Below are 23,847 nucleotides of genomic sequence, written 5' to 3' on the forward strand. Positions count from 1 at the left end.
TATTGTTCCAAAACATGGATGGGAATACAACATGTTGCATGTAGTTAGTGTACCATATTTATGCTATATCAGAAATGACATTGAATGATATGGCAAATATAAAGCTAAAAAGAGAAAGTTAATATAAAGGCATATGCATAAGTATGTAGAGTTCAGACTGAGTTTTCTGTACCTTAACTCTGTATTTACTGACTTTCTGAGAGCTCAGTTTATTAAAGCTGGATATAATTAGTACCATTTCATTCCCTGACCTGAGACACCATCAGAAGAGAAAACTGTAAAGACACTTGCTCCTGCTATAGGGCTGAAAGAACTTCATTAAAATGTTATTTGGCATGTACAACATAGTTAATAATATAATTTAATTTGAGGTTTCTGAATCCATTCTCTACTCCAACAAGTCCCATTTTCCTAATGTTCAGGGCATAGTAGGGAGGGACTGTGTAGATACTCAGCAAAAGTCCTGGGCAGCCCAACACAGTATGTGAGATGGTCACTGCTCTCTCATGTAGCCTGTTTTGCTCATTGGAAATCGTGAACCAAATGGTTTGTATCCAAGGTAGGTGAACCACAGTTTTGTGTATCCCAATACATGATCAAGTCTCCCTGGGTATATTAACAACTATATTAACTATAGAACAGAGGGCCAGATTTACAAAAAAAGTATTTAGGAGCCTAAAGATGCAGATATGTACCTAGTGGGATTTAGAAAAAATGACTAAACAGGTTAGGCACTTAATTCCTATTGAAAGTCAATAGGAATTAATCACCTAACCAGTTTAGGCATCTTTTGTAAATTCCACTAGATGTCTATCTGTATCTTTAGGGTCCTAAATACTTTTGAAAATCTAGTTCAGGGTCCTTATGTTCAGGAATGGTTGACTCCATTCAAATTTAATTGAATCTGACAATTAGGTTTTAGAGAGACAAGGTAGCTGAGGTAATCCCTTTTATTGGACCATCATCTGTTAGTGAGAGTGACAAGCTTTCGACCTTACCTCACGCACTCTGTATCTCTATGCTGGGACTGACATGGCAACAACAACATTGCAAACATAAGGTTTATGGTAGTTCAGGAAAAAAGGTTTAGAGATTCAGTTTGGATAAACATTTGAGTACACATAGAAACCTTCATCTGCCATGACTTCATAGTCTTGATCTTGAAAGTCTTCTCTTGGTGTATGTCATGTGACAATGGTAAAGAATGGCCAAAAAAAAAAATGTTTTCGTCTGATATCAAACAAACAAGGAACTTTATCAGACTAAAGGAAATAGTATTATCCCTAAAGTGACTTTGTCTCTGTTTGTATCTCTGCATCACTGCAGACGTGCTGGGCCTGACTCTGCTGTGCTTTGTACAAAGTGCAAATAAAAATGCTACCAAATCAGATTAATAGCATTTAACCCCCACTTTGCTTGCGGGGAAATAACTACACAAGATTCAATCTAGTGGGGAACCAGGCCCTCTGTCTATTACCTGCCCAGTCCTCTTCTGTCTGGCTTCTGGCTGCTAAAGATGTAAAGAATCAATACAGATGTAAAATCTTCCAAGTGCAGAAGGCTGTTTTGCTTCACTACCATTGCAAGTGCAACTCCTCTGTCAGTAAGACAGGGCTGGCTCTGGATTTTTTGCCGCCCCAGGCAAAAAAGCCTCCCGCCGACTCCCGACCCCCCCGGTGGGGAGCGTGGCTGGGGAGGGCGCCGAGCCCAGCCGCAGGCCCGCTCTCCCTGACCGGCCGGAGCGCCGGGGGGAGGGCGGAGAGCCCTGCCAGAACCCCGCTCTCCCCAACCGGCAGGAGTGCCTGGAGGAGGGCGGCAAGCCTGCCGCGGCTCCGCTCTCCCCGGCGGCCAGAGTGCCGGGAGGAGGGTGGAGAGCCCGGCCGGGGCTCCGCTCTCCCCAGGGCTGGCTCCAGGCACCAGCCCACCAAGCATGTGCTTGGGGCAGCACCTGGAGGGGGGGCGGCGTGGCACGGTGCTCCGGCCCGAGAGCGGGGCCCCGGCTGGGCTCTCTGCCCTCCTCCCGATGCTCCGGCCGCCGGTGAGAGCGGAGCCGCAGCGGGCTCGTCGCCCTCCCCCGGCGCCGGGAGGAGGGCTGGCGCCAGAGCACTGGGAGGAGGGTGGAGAACCCGGCTGGGGCTCCGCTCTCCCCAGGGCCGGCTCCAGGCACCAGCCCACCAAGCATGTGCTTGGGGCGCCGTGGGGAGGGCGGCGAGCCCGCTGCAGCTCCGCTCTCCCCGGCGGGTAGGGTGGCGAGCCCAGTCGTGGCCCCGCTCTCGGGCCGGAGCGCCACGCCGCACCAAGCACATGCTTGGTGGGCTGCTGCCTGGAGCTGGCCCTGCAGTAAGAAGATTAGTTAGATGAAGTCCTCCTCCCTGCAGTGGTAGTATATGTCAAAACCACTGTTAATTCACTCCCATATCTAGTGTTGCCAACTTTGGTGATTTTATTGAGAGTCTTGTGGCATTTGGTGTTTTTTTTTTTTTTTAAGCCCCTGCTCCTGTGGTCAAATGATTATACATTTTTTTCATATTTTAAGTAAGTTCCTCACCTTCATGGTTGTGAAGAAAAGCTGGAAAATGTGACCCAAATGCACCCTAAAGTCTCAAAAATCAGAAGGGAAATTAAAAAAACCCTGGATGTTTTATTATTTGTTTAAAATTTATCATGGTTTTTAAGCCAACCTCAGAATATTTTGGGCCCTGAATTCTGATTTTTGAATGTTTGGCGTTACTAGTACATTTACTTAAAGGGTACAGAAGGATGAAACATGGAGAGAAAATGAGTTTGTCTGAGGAGACATGGGTTTATGGGTTATCACCAGATGGTGATAAAATACTTTGCTGTGTTTTCCCTTTTCAGAGTTCAGTCCTGACCCATTCAAGCCAAAAGGAGTGTTGCTATTGATTTCACTGTATGGAGTCAATGATTCTTATGACTGAATCCTGCTACAAGGCAGGAGTAACTTGGTGTTTATCTAGGGTCACTCTCATTAATGCAGCTGGGTAATCCTGTGCTCCAATTCTTTCCCATAACATCATTTCTTAAACTTGTGCAGTTCAATGTCCCTGATTTGCACAGAATTAAGCCCAGTGTAGGGCCCAGTCCTCTCATCTTTACCCCAGCCATCTCCAATTGGCTCTAACAGGTATTTTCCTTAACGAGGGATCAAGCCATATGTAATTAATTTTTGGAACAATAGATGTTTTGAAAGCAATTAATCTAACCCCAGTAGGATAATTTGAGAGGAGATTACCGTACTGGCACCTATTTAATGATGCCGATCATCCTTTATGAATATCAGAATAGTGATTTTATAAATATACTGTAAGCAGAGTCAGGATGAGCTCTACCCTGACATCTGGTGGTGAATTATGGCGAGTGTGGAAAAGAACTCCAGGGGCTGATCTTGTTTGCATAGGCACACCCACTCGCCTGGCATGAAACCACAGCAACTCAAAGTGGTTACTTTGGCTGGTGTGGGATCCCCAGTTTCTCTGTTATTGGGGCAGGAAGAATAAAGTTTTGTTACCCTGATTCTGTGAATCAAGGCCAGTGGAACTGTTGTATGACAGAAGGACTGAGTGAGTCATTCACCATTACCTAAGTAGCATTTGCTTGTCAAGGGGCATGGGTTACAAAACCCAGTGAATTGAGAGAGGATGGGGACAGGTATTTGTACCTGATGGTATGGCCCCCTCCCCGAGGGGGTTGAAACACCAATTGCACTACCTCCTCTCTCCACTGTTGAATGTCAGAGCTAACTTTGATTCCCTTAGGAGTCTAGTTACAGACTGCTGAGCTGAGTTCACTTTGGGCCAATAGTGCACCAGCACTGGGGCTCCCCTACTACTAGCTGAAATCATGAAGAGCTGAAATCACAAAAGAGCTAAAGCTATTTAAGAGCTGAGATCACTGAGGCTGTGTTAACTAGTGGGGGAGCCTGAAGCTATATTGCTAAGCTAACTTAGCTTAGCGGGGGTGAGCGGAGTGGAGTGGCTCACAGGTTGGTGAGCGGAGCGGCTGGAGGAGCAGCTAGCAGAGCAGAGCCTTGTGGGAGCGGCCCAAGGGACAGCTGGAGCGGAGCGGAGCGGCTCACAGGTCGGTGAGCGGAGCGGAGCGGCGCGGCTCACAGGTCGGTGAGCAGAGCGGAGCAGCTGCCAGAGCAGTTCGTGGGACGGCAGGAGTGGGACTGCGGGTGGAGTGGAGCAGTTCGTGGTGAAGGCTGCGGTGGAACCCCACGGAGAAGCAGCCGGTTGGCCTCGGATCACGTAAGGTGCCCCTTAACACCCTGCTCACCCCCCCCCTCGAACTCTGGGGCTGCACTGATCATGGACAGAGACTTTGGGGGGTTGTCGGACTTTTGGGACTTTTGTGATTCTTGGGTTGCTGGACCCAAGAGACTTTGGGATTGGTGGACTTTTGGGACTTTGGTGATTCTTGGGTTGCTGGACCCAAGAGACTTTGGGATTGGTGGACTTTTGGGACTTTGGTGATTCTTGGGTCGCTGGTTTCAAGAACCCACGGGAGAGGACACGGCCCAATTTGCTGGGGTGGGTCTTCGCTCATGGTTTGGTCTAAGAACTCTAGTTGTGGTGTTTTTCCAATTTAATGCTGATATTGTTTACCTCATGTTATTAAACATTTTCTGTTACACTCAGACTCCGTGCTTGCGAGAGGGGAAGTATTGCCTCTTAGAGGTGCCCAGGGGGTGGTATGTAATTGTCCCAGGTCACTGGGTGGGGGCTCGAGCCGGTTTTGCATCGTGTTATTGAAACGGAACCCCTAGATACAGAACCCGGCCCTTGTTGCTGCCAACTTAGATGGGCAGAAGTGTTACATACTATTGAATTCCAACATATTTGAGACCTGAATATTTTTCAGAAGGTTAATGGAAAATCCAGAACCATTGTAAGTATGAGTGTAACCATACACATATCAAGCTTCCTTAAAGCAAAGTTAATAAAATCACAAACTATTTACTAAAATGCAGTTAAAAACTGTGGTCATATTCTGTCGGCATGTAAGTGCTTTTGAAATTGGAAAGAAGAGGGAAAGAGATTTCAGAAAGGAGGACAATTTAGCGGAGGGGTAAAAATAAAGAGGTGAAGAAGAAAAGTGAGAGTAACATATATTAGGCAATCTAAATCTGAGACTAGATCATCCTGGTCCCAGTCTGAGGTACAGCAGTTTTGTGGTCTGTAACGTACATACAATATAGTGGAAGCAATATAAAATACATCAACAGATGCCAGATCCCAAGAGCTATTGAGCACACACAACTTCCAATGACTGTAATAGGAGCAGATCGTTGTCTTGCATCTCGTAGGAGAAGGGCCAGCTTCAGTAGTGCAGTATACTGTTAGTGTGCTCCCAAAGATGGCTGACAGGGACAGCAAAACAACATGGTTGCTTGGCATATAGAAAATCAACCCACAGGTTTGTATGATGCCAACCATGAACTTTAACATGTTCCTGAATCCTCAGTGCTGACCTTTATTATGATTATTTATTTATTTATTTATACTGGGGTAGCACAGAGAGGCCTCCACTAACCTGGGGCCATATTGTTCAGGACACTCTAAAAACACAAAGTAGAAGACAGTTCCCATCCCAATGAGCCTAAAGTTTAAATTCACAAGACAGACCAAAGGTGGGAGGGGAAACAGAGATGCAGAGAGGTGAAATTATCTCAAAGGTCATCCAGGAGATCAATGATGGGGCTAGGCAAAGAGACCAGATCTTGGCTTCCAGCCTAGTTGCTCTATCCAATTGACCATGCTGCTGATCTGAGATCAACCATTGCAAGCTGTCAGCAGCTTAATTGTGGCCACATTGCTCCTGGCACTGGAAGAATGAGAACTGATATGTGCCTTCTGTTCTCTCACACACCAGTCAATACTCCAGCACTGTGCAGCTTGCCAGTTTAATAACAATCCTATCATCAACAGTAGGATCCAATGGACACCTATACTTACATGCATGAATTTTCCCTAAATGACCACAGAGTTTAGAAAACCCTGTTTTGTTGCCTATGTCAACCATCCATGAGAGACCTCTGGAAATGCTGCAATGTTGTCCTCCAGCACTGCTCTTCTCAGCTTTATATGCAGAGGCCAAATTACTTTGTCTCTTTATTGAGGCTGCTACAGCAATGATAATGCACCCCAGCTGTTTGCATTTTGAAGCATAATTTGGGCAGTTGCAAATCACAGTGCCCACAGATGGATGTTCAGACCCTAGTAGTTTCCCCATTTCTTGCCATTTCTGTTGTTTTCATTTTGTGCTGATTATTTATTATTATTTATATTACAATAGCGCCCAGACACTCCCACTGAGGTGAAGGCACCATAGTCCTTAACATTATACAAATACATAGTAAGAAAGAGCCCAAGCCCAAAGAAACTGCAATCTAAATAAACAAGTCTGTAGTATTATTACTGAGCTTATTTGTTCTTCACATCCCTTGTAAAAGACATACAAATGCTTGGGAACAAAATAAAGAACAAAATTGAAAATTTTAGCTACATGTGCGATAGCAGTAGGGCGAATTGAAACAAAAAAGCACCTTGCTCAAAAGCTTTGGGTAGCATATAAGAATAGGTGATAGCTAACCCAAAATAACGTGTTACAACAGGGTAGCCATCAGCAACAATTTTCCCCTCAATTTTTCCACATTTCGTCAGCAATTATTCTAAATATTCCACAAGTAATGGAACAACAGTTTCTATCATTTACTACCAGTCCATGCCATTTCTGGGAATTAAGCCTAAAATTTCTAATGCAAAAATATATTGTGGTCAATTCAGTTAAAGATATTAAGCCTTTAAATAAGGATTATTTTTCCTAAATGTTGTATGAGGTCTTTTGTTACTAAGCGTCAATGACAATTTTATCCAGTCACTACCAAGAAACCGTCTTCACTATATGTATAAAAATTATTGCATTGTCTCAGGCATAAACCTAGCCATTTAGTGCATGGGTTGTTAATACAGTGAATTCTTTTCAATTCTCTCAAGCTAAGTCCAGCATAGAGCAGAAGTTGCTGTAGAAAAAAGAAGTCTTCAGGTTAGATTCCCTTGCAGCTTAGCATCTAGGAAACAAAGAATAACTTGTAGTAAGTATAGTGATTCCATTTGAACTATTATAGGCTACTAAAGGCTTGTCAGAATTTCCATTATAAACCCTACTTTTGAGAGGTTTCTCTTATAATTCAAAAGTAAAAAAAAAAAAAGTGTCTGGTACAACTTGACTTGCAAGCAAGTTCTGAATCCAAAAGCAAAACAAATGTATATATTTGTTTTTTTGTATGTTTAACTTCTCAAATGTAACAATGCATTAATGTCTGTCTTGGAACAGAATACAATGCAATACAATACACAGATCCAATCATTAGTCCATTTTCACCCTCATGAGTATTCCTCTCCTCTTATTGCTTTGTTCTTAGCCTCCTTCCTCTGCAAAATACAGGGGGGGCTTTAAGCGCTTCCCAAGCAGCTAGGCCAGAAGTACTATTTTGCTGGCCTTTAGTGAGTAATTGGAGATTTTATATATGAAAAACAGTTTGTGGGCAGATAAAGAGGAGATCATATGAATTAAAAGAATTTCCTTCATGATCTGCAGTGTGTTGGACTCTGAAGGGTCTGTACTGTAATAGTGACACCTGGTAAGCTATAACTGTTGTGCAGAAGGGTCACTCGTGTCTAGAATGATTTGATCATCATTTGTCTGGTAGACATGTTGTCAGAATCCAGTCTGCAACACAAATACAGGGAATATATTTCAAACCACTAATAACTTTCCAAATAGAAACAATTTTTAAAGCCCTCCCACAATGTATCACAGCACTTGAATGCATTGAAGTCCTTTGGAGAAAAACAGTACTGTATATTTTAACTATATCTTTTAATATTTTTGGTACACTGAGTACAGTATATTATTCTTTTCAAAAATATGCTCTGTTGTGATTGTAGAATATAAAAAATAATTTGAACAGTTCCTCACATTACCTCCTCCTCTTCTGCGGTATCCTGAATTCTCCCTTTGTCTCACTTTGTCTACCCTCAGGCCAACGTAACCTCAGCCAAATCCTTTAGTTGCTCTGCTAGCTCACCGTAGTACCTCAGTTTTATCTAGATTGAATCTCAACTAAATGACTTGCATCCATGTCCCCCCAATCACATCTAGTTATTGGAGAGATGCTCATCTGCACTCTCAAAGCTGGAGAAGATGTCAACAGTGTCTTATCTGATCAATGAAGATCAAGTGAAGGACTAAGTACATGCCAGGAGACAATCTATTGGTGGTTGTTGTATTATCCAGGCAGCAAGTGTGCAGATAAAATTTTGGTTTGGAAAACCAAGATGCTACCACAGGTAAATAAGGTGGAATCCTTATGAGCTCAGTTCTAGATACACCCCTAGCTGAGTTGGCCAGAGCAACACAATTGTATCTTGTCTTGGATTACATCTGCTGGTGTACCTAGGGTGATATCAGATATCACAAAACCGTCAATGGAATACTATGGAGAGAGAACATCTTGGCAGAGTCAATGGTCTACAATCTGTGCTGACTGGGTAATAGTCTCTAACTCATGGGAAAACATAGGTTGGAATCAAGCCTTTGATACCTGGGCATTATGGTTTCAGCTAATGAATAGTTCTCTCATCGCTGACTAGTATGTGGGTAGCTTTTTTTCCCCTGGATCCAAAAACTGGCCCCTGAAAAAATGAAAACGGTGTTAGCTCTCACGTCTTATTAGATATGTCTGTGGCTAGACGGTGAGTAAAGAATTTGATTATATTTTCTGTGTCACTGATTTGCTTTGACCAATGGATTACCGTATTCTTAAATCAGAATGTCATTCATTATCCTAATGAAAAATAATACATGCTTTTAATATTTTTCTTAAAATATATAATACACCTCTACCCCGATATAACGCTGTCCTTGGGAGCCAAAAAATCTTACCGCGTTATAGGTGAAACCGTGTTATATCGAACTTGCTTTGATCCTCCAGAGTGCACAGCCCTGCCCGCCCGGAGCACTGCTTTACCGCGTTATGTCCGAATTCGTGTTATATCGGGTCGCGTTATATCGGGGTAGAGGTGTAGTAGCATGTGTAAAGGGAACATAAATCCTTGCAGTTCACTTTGTGTGAAGTTGCCTAAAGTTGTTTGTGGTGATAAAGTCCAAATCAAGATCTCCTGAGAAATCCCTTGATGTGTCATGAGAAGCATGCAGTTTTTGGCACATTACCATTCCACAGAGATTAAAGAATTACTTGATAGATTAATTCAGCCCAGACAGTAATCCAGCTTCTTAAAGATAACTCTGACACATTTCCCCTTGTCACAAAAAAGAATCATAATCACCTACTTAAATGCATTTTCTAACTGACTTTTGTTGTATTTGGAGAGTAAAAATACACAAAATGTATAGTGTGCCATCTGGTTGTATACACCAAATGAATAGTGTGTAATTTGGGTGGCAGGTTCATCTTGAGACCCATTCAAAATAGAACTGATTTTCAGAAACTACAGAGCACTCACCCTCAGGTGTCTCGGGCTGGGCACCAAAATCACCTGTCACTTTTGAAAATGTAGACCATGTACTTGTATAATACACACACACACACACGCTCAGTATTGCCAACTCTACATGCTCAAAAATTATGAGTTAGACTCAAAAAAATCACGATTGTCTTAAAAATCATGAGGTTTAAATAAAGAAAGTACATCCCATCGTTTCTTACATGCCTTATGATTTTCACCTTTAATGGGAATCCACCTGCTCCCCTGTGATCTTCTCAGATTCAAAATTCAAAACTTAAACACACACACAAATGTGGGCCTTCTGAACTTCACAGAGGGCATTCCATTTACCCTGACCTATCCCCTAGAGTGTTCAGAACTACTCTACTATCCCGTCTATCTCCCTCCCTTGCTAGACAGAACAGTTAATTGCCCCACTCATATTCCCTTCATTCTCCCCCATCCATAGAATTATAGACTTCCAGGTCAGAAGGGACCATTATGATCATCTAATCCAGGGGTTCTCAAACTGGGGGTCAGAACCCCTCTGGGGGTCATGATGTTATTACATGGGGGGTTGCGAGCTGTCAGCCTCCATCCCAAACCCCGTTTTGCCTCCAGGATTTATAATGGTATTCAATATATTTTGAAGTGTTTTTAATTTATAAGGGGGGTCGCACCCAGAGGCTTGCTATGTGAAAGGGGTCACCAGTACTACAGTTTGAGAAATACTGGTCTAGTCTGACCTCCTGCACAACGCAGGCCACAGAATCTCACCCATCCACTTCTGTATCAAACCCCTAACCTGTGTCTGAGCTATTGAAGTCCTCAAATCGTCTCCTGTCCTCTACTAGCCCACTATATTTCTTTCCACTATATTTCCCTCCCTTTCGCTTCAGTCTCCTACCTATCACATTCTCCCTCTCTTCTATTCCACAGCTCCCTGTTATCTCCTAAGAGGTCACAATCCAAGTACAGACTTCACAATTTGGAAATAAAATATATTTGTAGATTCTTGGCAATATTCAGCCATCTAGATGTAAACAGATGATATCAGCTGATATGCAAAGGAATGAATGCCTCATGCTTTTCTTTTTCTGCCTAGTTAAGAGTCATAGGAATAAAAGTGGAGTGTTGATTATGCATTCATAACTCTACCTCAGTGGCTATGCACTTTTCATCAGCCACCACACAAGCTCTCCACTCCTGTTAGCCACTTGGGAGAAGGAGCAAATTTGCCCATCTCAGCTTCTTTTCCATGGATTACACAACAGGACAGTGAGAGATATCACAGATCCCCTCCAGAGGAATGGAAAATCTTATCGGATCTCCCTGCTTCTACAAGTATCTAGGAGAGGAACTCTGGCGGATGCTAACACCTTTCTTCTAGAATGGCCATAGGAAGACTTTCAACAGCATCCTGGCAAAGCAACAGGAATGAGCAGTGAAAAATCAGATATTCAATCTGAATATTTTTATTTAGAAGTCTACTGTAACCCTCTGAAGGATTTAATTGAGAAGCCTTGGATATAAGTGTCCTCTAAACATCAGCTTATTCACCAACCCCAAAATGAGCTGGCTTATCCATGCTTAACTTGGAAATCTGATGAGTTCAAGTTTATGTAGCTTCAGGCTGTAAATTAAAAAAAAAAACTTGCCTTCTGTTTGAAGCATCAGCATGGAAGAAACAGGGTGTAATATAATATTTTATAAAGTAGGATGGAAAAAAATCAGTGTTGGAACACAGTCCATTACTATATGTTTTTAATAAAAGTTATGTTTAAAATTAAAAATAGCTTGTGAAGTTCACTTTGTAATAGTAGCACTTATTATTCAAACCTACTGGTTATGGCAAAGTAATTACAAGCTTTTTCTGTACCACTGTAAGACTAGCCCATTTTCCTTTTTTTAATACTACTGTTGTCAATGTGTCATTATCATCACTTTCAATCTAATTACTTGTTCAAGGTAATATGAAAGTGCACTCTTCTCACACAGGAATATATTATGAATTATTAGCTCTTAATACACAAAGCAGCATTTTAACACAGTATGAGCTTCAAAAGAAGAAATAATATATGCTTGTAAGAGAGACTGAAGAATGTTGTATGCAATGAGACATCACATTGTTGGATCTCTCAGTGAAAAGTATTCAAGGCTTTTCTTTTCTTTTTATTTTTTGTAATAAAAAAGAAGTCTTTCTACTTGTGCCTTAACAAATCAGGTGGCATCCTTCAAACAGTAGCTGGAGGAGCATTCAAAGATGTCATGGTGTGATGTAGGCCAGTGGTTCTCAAAGCCGGTCCACCACTTGTTCAGGGAAAGCCCCTGGCGGGCCGAGACAGTTTGTTTACCTGCCACGTCCGCAGGTTCGGCTGATCACGGCTCCCACTGGCCGCGGTTCGCCGCTCCAGGACAATGGGGGCTGCGGGAAGGTACATTTCTTTGTTTTAAGGTTTAGAAAGTAAGAGATAGGATCTTGTATTGTGTCTATGTTAAGGAGATTAGAAGAACGTTGAAGGCCTGGGCCCCAATGTAAATTGTTTTGATTATAAGATTTAGGAAGGCTTAATTTACAATGCCTTTTCTTGCTCAACATAAAAACTGTTGTATACCTTTGAAGGTCTCTGTAAAAGATTGTTTGTGTGAATGAGGAATGTATGCATCAGGAAAATATAAGGTGTAAAGGCCATTGTTATAGCCATAAGGTCGAGGAAGAAGGAGTGAAGAGACTTAAACGACATCAGAGAATCATCAACGCGCATCCATAATGAAGGGCAGATTGATGACCCTGCGGTGAAGGCTGGCACCTCTAAGGACAATTGATTAAATCAGAACAAAGGAGAGGATGACCCTCTTGGAGGTGCATTGGAATGTTTACATCAAAAGATACACCAATTAAGAAGTAACCCGGTCTCAAACTGACACAGCAAAATCCATAGACTTCAACAGAGAAAAAAAGACTATAAGAACAGGGTGCTCTGCCATGGGGCTTTGGGTTTGTCTTGCCACACTCCAGGAACATCAGATCACGACCGACAGAGCCCGGCTACCCTCTGTGACCAATCTGGCTGGCCACTAGATTGATACAAACTCTGAACTGGTAACTATAAACATCAACTGGCAAGACTCTGTGTTTATGTATGTGTGTGTGCATGTGTATGACTAAAAAGCATATGCTAACTGCTGTATTCTCAATAAATGCGGCGTTTTTGCCTTCTCCTCTATAAAAGATCCCGTGTGCTTTGTATAGCATAACATTTTTGGTGGAAAATTGCGAAAGGGGGAAGAGTATATGCGCTGTAATTGTTGACAATGCTGCTAAGTGATCGATCATTCAGGTGTGCGGCCGCTCTTCCTGCAGCCCCCATTGGCCTGGAGCGGCGAACCGCAGCCAGTGGGAGCCGCATTCGGCTGAACCTGCAGACGCGGCAGGTAAACAAACCGGCCTGGCCTGCCAGGGGCTTTCCCTGAACAAGCTGCGGACCGGCTTTGAGAACCACTGATGTAGGCTACATGATTTAGATTTCAGATAGAGAATATCTCTCAATGATGACAAGTTAGTGTAAAGGCAACAAAATGAGTCAGAAGAAATACCACACTACAGGTACAACAAGAAAGTGAGGAGAAGTGTGAAAGGAGAGGCAGCTCTTTCACATAACTATAGGTCAAAGAAAGTGGGTCATGAATTTTGGGAAACTTTAATTTATTCATGAACCAATGGGAACTTTATATTTGCTCATTAAGTTTTTACAAGGAAAATCAGCACTTTATTCCAGGCATGTGTATGCTGCAATCATGGACAGGGTGTGATTGCAGATTGTATAGATATACATGAGCTATCTTTCATCTAGCTCCTTGGATATGATAGCAGTGAAGTTGCACTTCAACACAGGCTGTAGGAGCCCACCTGGAGCTTGGTGTAATTACTCATGCAGTTAGCCCATGCTGAAGATTCTGCTGCCACAGCTTAACTGTTACCTGTATCCAAGCTAGCTTGGGTATACCTACACAAGCTGCAATCACACCCCATAGTTGCCATGTAGCCATACCCTCTGCCCTCTGTACAGGATAGAATGTTACCATCTAAGTAATAGCATTGATTTCAGTGTGACTACTCACAGAGAACTAATTTGCACCTTGTAGGCCCAGCCCTGGATTGTGGGTGATGTGGAACTGCAATGACCCAAGAGGAGCGCAGGGAGTATTTCCCCACAGAAAATTGGAATGAGCTACAAACTCTTTGGTGCATAGAGAAACATGCCCACTACAGTACACCACAGACCTTGCACCACAACCTTAGCTCTGCCTCTCTGGGGATTACCAGTCTTCCATCACACTGTGTCACTCTCCTACTGCGCTTCGTGCTGGACCAAACTACCCTTTCCTGATGCAACCAGCTACTACAGCAGTCATCCATAACTACTAGCTCAGGGGGAAAATAATCTGGTAAAGAGCAAAGGGGGATAGAGTTAAGATTGCATTGTGTCTGTGGTGAATGGCAGTTGTGATAATGGGAAGATATATGCTAGTGGATAGAGGAGAGGAAGGTATGAAATGTTATGTGATTTATTTCCTTGCTTTTGTGGTTTGTCAGGTGTGTTGTATGGGTAGTAACTCTAACTGCTTCAGAACAAAGTTTTATGTGTATTAATTATATATGTGTTTGTGTGTATATACATAATAGGCACACTAATCCCTATTGTTTTAATTCTACAAACATTTCCATTCTAAGAGGTCATTTTTTAGCTGCTTATAACTTTTAATGTCTTGCTTTTTAGGCTGAACTTTGGTAGGTTTGTTCTCAGCCGATAAGTATATTTAGAGAGTTATGCATATTTGAAGCCATGCTGATTCTAGTCAAAAACACTAGAATAAAATAAATAAACAAAACATACAACAAAACTTCTCTTTGTTTAAAAAATACATTTTGTAAATTGTGGGTTTTTTTACTCTTACTTAAAATTAGAGATGGTCAGAAACTGTGTTCCGTGGAACATTTCAAAGAACCCCCTCCCCACCCCCCCAAAAGTTTTCATTGAAAAAAACAAAAATGGTCATTCTTTTTTGCTCTGAAATGTTTTGGTTTTCAGTTTTTTGTTTAAAAAAAAAGCAAAATAAAAAATGTTCTAGGAAAGTAGAACATTTCCATTAAAATTTCAGTTGTGTCAGAACCCCCAATTTTCCACTGAAAAATTAAAAGGTGGTGTTGGGGAACTTTTTCAACCATTCCTGTTTAAAAAGTCAGTTCACAGTTTTAACATTTCACAGTGTATCAAATGGAACTTGGTTGCAGTAGGGAAGTGTTTGGAGGTGATACCACACCACAAAGCCAGTCTGTCTGCACATGGCTAGAATGATAGCTGCAGTTGTAGCATCTCTGGGAATAGTTCTCTTAATAATGAGCCAGTTTAGTTTTATGAGCATGGAGTCCTTTCATGTTATTATGGTATACAAAACAACAGTATATTTTTAAGGACCTGATTATATGGCCATTTTATTTTCAAACTGTATTTATTTATTTTGTGGCTACTGTTAAGTTATGCATGGGTTAAAATTGTAGGGGAATAAAAATATCAGGCTTTAATTACAACATCCTTGTATTTTTTTATTTTATTCTATTTCATTTTAAACCCTATTTTACTCTTTGTTTGCTTTTATTTTATCCTTACCCACATAGTGATGTATACTATGTCAACTATCAGAGTGGTAGCCGTGTTAGTCTGGATCTGTGAAAAGCAACAGAGAGTCCTGTGGCACCTTTAAGACTAACAGATGTATTGGAGCATAAGCTTTCGTGGGTGCATGCATCCGAAGAAGTGGGCATTCACCCACGAAAGCTTATGCTCCAATACATCTGTTAGTCTTAAAGGTGCCACAGGACTCTCTGTTGCTATGTCAACTATAACAGGGTTCAAAAACAGAACTAGATAAATTCATGGATGATATGTCCATCAATGCCTATTAGCCAGGATGGACAGGGATGGTGTCCCTAGCCTCTGTTTGCCAGAAGCTGGGAATGGGTGACAGGGGATATATCACTTGATGATTACCTATTCTGTTCATTCCCTCTGGGGCACCTGGCATTGGCCACTGTCGGAAGACAGAATACTGGGCTAGATGGACCTTTGGTCTGACCCAGTAATGGCCATTCTTATGTACTCTCAATCTTAACTCCATTTTAACATAGTTTTTGACTGTGAATTATATATTACTGCAGGGGATATCCATGATGCTAGTAGTAGTAGTATTACAAGTTTTTATCTGGAGAGAACTCTTTTTTGTGAATAATTGACTCTTTCCTACAGGGATTTCCTCAGGAGTCAGTTTTTCTGTGAGACCAATAGATTTTACTGTTAAGAAGTTAAAGTCACCAGAGAAGCCCTGCCAATGAAATATGACTGGATTGATTTATAAGATCAGAAACCAGGGAAAGAGGAGAGAAGACTACTGATTTTGATATGTACCTAACTGTGTAAAATGAATTTTTAGGCCTCAATCCTGCAACTACTTATTCACATTCTCATTGTTACAAACAGAGGTAGTTTCTGTGACTTCAATGAGACTAATCCCTTGTATGTAGTGGTGTAAGTGCTTGTCAGATTGGGGCCCTAAGTCTTTAATTTCTGGAGGGAAAAAAGAATACAACATGAAAGAACATCACTCATTGATCCATATTTCTATAATTACGGGGTTTCTTGTCAGTATTGAAGTTCATTTACAAGAGCTATTTGGAGACATTTGAACAACACTCACATGGACTATATCCTGTGTTAAACAATTCTAGCATCTGTTACGAGATTGTGCCCACTCTCAATTTTTGTTGACATTAACAGTTACATCTCCACTCCAATAATCTCAGGAATTGTATCAGAGCATGTTCATTCAACAGAGCTAATCCCTGAAGCCAATGTGTGATTTTTCACTGAAAATGTGAATCTAAAGAAATAAAATGGCTGGGGACAAGGTTTGTACACCAGCAAAATGAGTTTGACACAAGTCCAAATGGCATCTGTATTACTACATTTCTGAAGAAAAGTAAGGTTGCACAAGCTACCAGGCTTTTAGCCTTCATTGCCTCATTGAAAGTAAAATCCTCACTTTTTCTGCATCTAGAGATATCTGCCTAAACACCTGCCTTAATGTTTTTGAATAAAATCCACAATATGGTTTTGCCAAGCACTGGGACATTAGGAATGTGGCACTGAATATAACACATTCTTTTTTATTGTAAGAAGGAATTTAAAATGTCAGTTTACTCAGTCAGGTGAGAGTAATCCTATCCTAGAAAGTAATTAAGAGGGTTTACAGCTATTAGTTGTCTCAGGTCAGGGTGATTAGAGGAAGAATCCCATTTATTTAAATAAGTATGGGATGTTATTAATATCAGTACACCTGGGGTTTAGGACTTCACTGTCATGCAATAAACTGATTTTAGAATAATACTTTTCTATCTCAAATTATTTTGAATATACTAGAATATCTTTTACATGCATAAATACTACTTGATGGTGCATTTTTCTGGCTTTCATTCCCTTTTGCTTACATCCCCATCCCAGGACTCAACATTTTTTCTTTCAGGAAGATAGCTATGAGAATTAGATGGAAGCTATATTATCACTCCTCCAACCTCTGCTCCTCCTGCTGAAATGGCGGCAAGTTCCTAAGGAGAGGGGGAGAGAGCTCTGCTTGCTTGCTTCAGCACCACTGATTGGGTGGTAAATAGGTAAAGCAACCAATCAGTGTGGGGGTGTTTCCCCCAGGCAGGGCTGAAATGTGCACCCCTCAACGCGTTTGTCATGACTGTGAATTTGGTAGGGCCCTAGTTATTTCACTGTAAGCACTAGTAAGTAGGCTCTGTTTCCTCCCCACTTTCTAGGCTACAGATCTGCCTCCTTGGAGGTGAAGATACAGAGGGAACTCTGCAAGAAGAACCTCACAGATTTTCCAGCTAACTCTTCCCCCTCCCTTGGGTTTTTTCAATGAGAGGGAAACATTGGGTCCTGAGGCAGTTAATGGATAATCTAAGAAACTCAAAGAAGTAAACATCCTGTCCTCAAATATTTCCACAATTTGTGGGTTAATTGTTGTATATGACCACAGGCATCTTCACTTTGAATTCACTCTGAGTATTTTTGGTAGGCTTTTCTGAATCTGCTCGTCATTAGCTTGTCAGAAATCCTCAATATCTTGCTGTACAAGGCAAGCCGAGCAACTGAGGAGGGTTCAACCCAAGTTAATATTGTACATATTTGGTTACAAAAGGCTGGGCTCTTTGATCTCTATAGTTCTGGGCAAAAGGAGACAAGGCAGAAAAATAGCTCGTGTCAGGCAGAAACCTGGAGTGAGATATTTAGTTGTGGTACCATTGGTTGTGTCTGTTATCTGCTGGCAGGAGACAGTGTCAGAAAAGGTTCTTAGCCTTCAGTATGGGGCTGATTCCGATATCATCAATTTTCCATGTTTTGATAAATGATGACAATCTCAATTTTGAATGTATAATCGAGACATGGCTGGACGATGCTAGAAGATTTGATTTAGGGGCAGTTGGTTTCAGGTGGCATTTGGTGCAACATATGCCAAAGGGGGATTGGTTGAGATGTAAATCTGTATAGATGATGATTTTTCTAATTCAGTTCAGGATTCCATGGCCATGTTATATCATAGGGCTTAGCTGCTAGAGCTGGTCAGGAAAAAAAAATCCCTAAAAATGTTGAACATTTTTCATTTTCATATAAATTCTTCAGGTTTTTGTTGAGAACCTGAACTCCCTCAATCTCCTCCCTGCCCCACATGTTTTGGTTTTCAGTTGCTGAACCCAAACATTTTCAGTTTTCTATTTCTTGCAAAAATTTCCATTTAATTGAAAAATAATAATAATAACAATAAAAGTGTAGACAATAACTTTTCATACAGATCTACTGGGAACACTTTGAATCTGATGTTTGGAAACACTTTTAAGTTTCAGTGAGGCACATGTCTTGATAGTCTGTCCTCAGAGACTAAAGGAATATGAAGGTGTCCCAAGAGCTGTGAAAGAGAATTGTTCACTGTCAACAGTTTGGTAGGATTTTATAATGATATTTCCATATTGACCAACAATAGACTGATTAACTACATTCCTCTTCCTTACTTCCACCCACCCAGGTTTACTAATTGCCTGCAACAAATGCATTAGAGATGGTGGCCCCAGCACCAGGTCTTAGGTTTAGGCTGATGGGTTGCATCAGAGATATATTTATTTCATTCTTATGGAATGGCTATATGAGATGCATATAAGTCTATTTGAGCACATGTCTGGGGAAGGCAGAAGTGATTGTGGTGTGTTTTTGTTGAATTTGAATGATGGGGAGATGTTTTTTAATTATGTGTTTTGCTGTCTTGGGGTTAATAAAGTGGATGCACTGAACGAGTTCCACTGGTCTGAAAGATTTCAACACTTCCAATGGAATTCTTCACTATGATAAGTGGGAAATATCTCTGGAACCAGTAGAATCCCTCATCCAAGTGGACCTTTTTCAGTGCATGAATATGTGTGGAGTAGGAAATGTGCTGCTATGAGTTTTTTGCTAATTCTGTAAATTGTTGTTTTGAAATGACAGCAATGGCATCTGGGACCCTGGATAGTTGTTCTTTTATTTATTTGGTTTAAGTAGAATAACATAAATAATTATATCCATAAAACTCACTAATAGTTCTCTGTAACCAGGCAGCTCTCTGGGTCTAGCCTGTGAAGATACCTCATGCCTCCAAAGCTAAAAAGATGTATGGATTGCACCTTGTTCCATGACATTAATTCTCTTTTGAAGTAACTGCATAATTCTGACTTCATCATTCTATTAACACCCAAGTAAGGATGGACTCATAGATTCTGTCCCATATGTTGATTGCCATATGAGACTTATGGCAATGAAGGTAAAGGACAGGCTAAGCAGAAAGATGAACATTAGAACTGGATGAAAATTGGAATTTCCAGTATGTTAATATTTGTTTTCATGTCAATTGAGGATGAAAAGCTCACCTAGCAAACATCTTTATAGAGCAAATGTTCTGAAAAAAATGACGAAACATTTTGTCTTGGCACATTAAATTGAAATGAAACATTTCAATATTCCTAAATCAAAATGTTAAGTTTCAGTTTGTTTTCATAGATTCTAACACTAGATTGAGATCATCTAGCCTGACATCCGGTATAGCACAAGGCATTGAACTTCCCCAAACCTGAAACAGTCAGTTCAATATTAAACTGCTTTCTCTTTGGTAACACATTGCTTCTTGGGAGTTGTAGTTTGAGTACCTGATGCTCCCATTCACCTCTATAAGCAGGAATCCCAGGCCAGACCACATTTCCTATTGTGCTGCATGCAGCTTATCCGAGAAGATTCTGAATTGCATCATGAAAGATGTAGCCTGGCCAGGGAGCCTGGCCCATAGGACAGAATGCGACATAAGGTGCCTGAACTACAGACCTCATAAGACAACACAGCACCATTGGAATAAGCAATATAATGTTGAATTGACTTGAGGCAAAATATGTCAGGTCAGTTCAACAAAGGAAATATTTCAATTAAGGTCAAATGGACCTGAAACAAAATATTTTTTTCAAATTCCTTTAAAAAAAAATCAAATTTCAGCAAAATTGAAACTTTCTGAAAGAAAATGGTGATTTTTACTGAAACTGCATTTTCCTTCAAAAAATCATTTTGATTTTTAACCCGCTCTAATGAACAGACCTTTGACTGAATGTGGCCCTAAAGTTTGGGAAATACAAGAGAGTCTTACCTGCCCTTTGCCGAGATGTTTGTTTTTTTCTTTTAATTAAAGAAAGCAACCTCAGGTGAATGGGACAGATTCTCTGTTGTCCTGCAGCTTCTGTAGTCCTTTACACCAGTGCAATGTAAGTGTAGAATAGGTTTAAAAGAGTCCCATTCTAATTTGATAGATTTTTCTATCCATTTTACACAGGAGTAAATGACTATACAAATTGCAGGGCAACAGGGAATCAGGGTTAGGGTGTTTACTTAAAGCTTGGAAAATATGCAATATATAATTTTGGAACAAAAGTTTCTTTTTTACATTTCACATTGTCATTGAAAGAGTTTATAACAGAGTTAAAAAAAAGTATATGGTGGTTATATCTCAGAATAATTAATTCCTTTGAGATTCCTGGGAGTTCTTGTCATAATGCTAGAGACTTTATATTTTTGTCTCACTACAGCTACATTAAATCCACAGATTCTTTGTATATATTACTAACAAAATACATAGATATAGATTCTGAGCTGCATCCAAGCTGGGTGGGAGGCAAACTTAGCCATAGGCCAAATGTGTGGTCTTCAAATTCTGGGATCTACCAGGAATCAGTGTTTTCCTGATTTAAGTAGTCAAAGGGCTGCCCTGACTCGCACCTTTTTTACCCACAATCCCAACAAATCATTCTTGCAAACAGGAATAGCTATAGAACTAAGGCCTTGCTCCTTGCATACACCACACACAGATTCCTCTCCCACAGGGGAATTTCCCAGGTAGCTGGTTGTACCAACTTTCTGGCTTTCAAAATTGACAGTAAAACTGGTTGAAATTTTTCAACTGAAATGCTTTTTCATTTTTTTTTAATGGAAAGAGGGTTTTTATTTTTATTTTTGTATGATGTTTAAATGAAAATGTTTGTGGAGAATAGTTTTTCATTTTTTGGTCACCCATTTCTCTCACCTTTCCCATGTTTCTGTCCTCTCCCCCTTTTCCCCCACTGGAAAAGGGGGGAGGAAATAAGGGAGAGGAAAGGGGAAAAATAGATGTCTGAACATAATTTTTCTTTTTTTAAAACTTATTTTAAGAACAATCATGGGAAATGTGAAAATAAATGAAGGGGCAAGAATCTGGTACATTGTCTTTACTTTCTCTTAGGGCTTGATTCAAATCCCCTGAACTCAATGGCAATGTTTCCATTGACTTATGACAATTGAATTAAGCTTTAGCTGAGAGGCCTAATACTTGCAGAGTTTCACTATACTTGGACTCTGTTCTCCAGTCTTTTAATCTTATTTTCATTTATTTTCATTCTGCATCAGTGACACTATGGGAAGTGATCCTGTAAGCATGCACAAGCCAAAGAGGGTGGAGTTGGGTCAGTATTTGCATGGCAGTCTTGGGTCTTCAGAGGAACACTTTGGCAGTTACATTAATGATTGTAGTAAGATGAGGCCCTGAAACATAAACCCTTGTATCAGAGGCCCGGTATGAGACGCGCTAAATCCATCCCCGATAGATCGATCACTACCCACCGATCCGGCAGGTACCCTCTGATACTAGTAAATTCCACACAGATAACAAGGAACATGCTGGCCCATCCCAAAGACAGTGTCAAAAGGATAATATGATGGATAGAGTTGTTTTGTTTGAACCAACAGGTAAGAGGTGGCACCCTAATACGTAGAGGGGTTGTATTTCAATACGTCAAGACTGATGTGTAACTTGTTTGTACCTGTGTATAAGAATGCACCCCTGAGGAGGTCTCTTTGTCTGGCCTGGCCATCATTATCACACCTGTTGTGTAAAGCCTCCGCTCAAAAATTTGTAACTTTTCAGTCATTGCTAGTATGATCATTAAGTTCTGTAACCTTTTGCAAACTTTGTAACTTTTAGTCATTGTTAGCATAGCCTTTTACATATTGTAACTTTTGCAAGCTTTGTAACCTTTTCAGTTACCACTTGTATAACCTCCAAGCTTTGCAATATTCCATCACATGATCAGGGAGAGTGTGAACAAGGGAGTGTGTGGGGGAGATAAGGGAGTGTGAACAAGGGAGTGTATGTGGGACTGGGTGGAGAGGAACTGCAGGGAGAAAAGAGTCTGGAGACAGGTGTGTCTGATGTAATCTGCCCTGAGAAAGCAATCACAGGGTGCTGTAAAGAAAAGAAGAACCTGGTATGCATGAAAGGAACGAGGTCTGGGAATGTTTCTTCATGACAGACACAGAAGGAAAACTCAGTGTACATGACAGGAGCCAACCAGTTCCAGCAAAAGGAAGAAGGCATGCACACAAGCCTCCTGCTTCTTGACCTGCTTGCCGGCCCGGATTCGTGACCGCAGGTGGGCACACCAGATCTACTATGCTTCAGCTTCTTGGCTTCCTCTGCTGTCTCCAGTAACTCTCCGCCTACATGAGTATGTGGGTCAGGGCCGGATCCAGGGTTTTGGCCGCCCCAAGCAGCCAAAAAAAAAAAAGCCGCAATTGCGATCGCAATCTGCGGCAGCAATTCGGCGGGAGGTCCTTCGCTCCGAGAGGGAGTGAGGGACCGTCCGCCGAATAGCTGGACATGCCGTCCCCCTCTGGAGTGGCCGCCCCAAGCACCTGCTTGCCAGGCTGGTGCCTGGAGCCGGCCCTGGTGTGGGTGCATGCGGGAATGAATGCAACGAATGTGTGCGTGCATGAATAAGCTCCATCCCTTTTCTGTTTGATCCAATAGCGGCATTTAATAAAACCAATATAAGTGTAACCCTGGATTGGTTTCTAGGGAAATTGAGGTAACAACACCACTCTGCATCCTCAGGATTTTGGGGAGCATTAATAAGACTTTTTGTGGATGTGGTACAGCCCAAATTTAAGATTTATGTTATGATGTTATGTAAGCTTTTGTTCTGGAATATTTAGGTCTCCCAAGTCTCCTGCTGGGGGAAAAAAAGGTCTGTCTGTTCCTTTCATCCTTAGCAATCACTTCACATCAGTTCCACTGATATCACTTTACATTTATTTTCAAGTCTCTCTCCTCAAAGAACAGGGCTAGAAACTTAAATTTTTTAATAAAAAAACATGAAAGCTGAGATTCTCCTTCATGGGGCACAAACTCTGGCTCTTTTAACAGGGCCTCACAGGAGCCTCCAACAGATCTCCTCTAGCTTGTCAGTGGCTGGATCACCTTGCACATATTGCTCCATCTGCAGCTTCCACCACCTGCCGCAACAGAAGCACGCTGTTTCTGCTGCTAATGGGAATCTTCCACATATAATTCCCACAGTTCATACTTTAATTTCTTCCCAGTCGAACCTTCAGAAGTCTAGATGTCAGTGAGAACTCTTTCAGTGTACCCTCCTAGCTATCTTCAAAAAGCACAGCCCTCTCTCTAAAAAAATGGAAGCATGCTAATAGGTGAGGTAGAACCTTTTGACTTAGGCCTTTTTGTCTCAGGAGGTCCCTTTCCTTCCTGCTGGCATTAGTGATCAAAAGACCAGTGTCAGAGCATGAGAACCCCCTACTGTCATTCTTGGCACTGCAGTAGTGACATTTTATTGCTTTTCCTCTTCAGCTGCAATATT

This window comes from Chrysemys picta, chromosome 2, assembly GCF_011386835.1.
Source record: "Chrysemys picta bellii isolate R12L10 chromosome 2, ASM1138683v2, whole genome shotgun sequence".
Lineage (NCBI taxonomy): Eukaryota > Metazoa > Chordata > Testudines > Emydidae > Chrysemys > Chrysemys picta.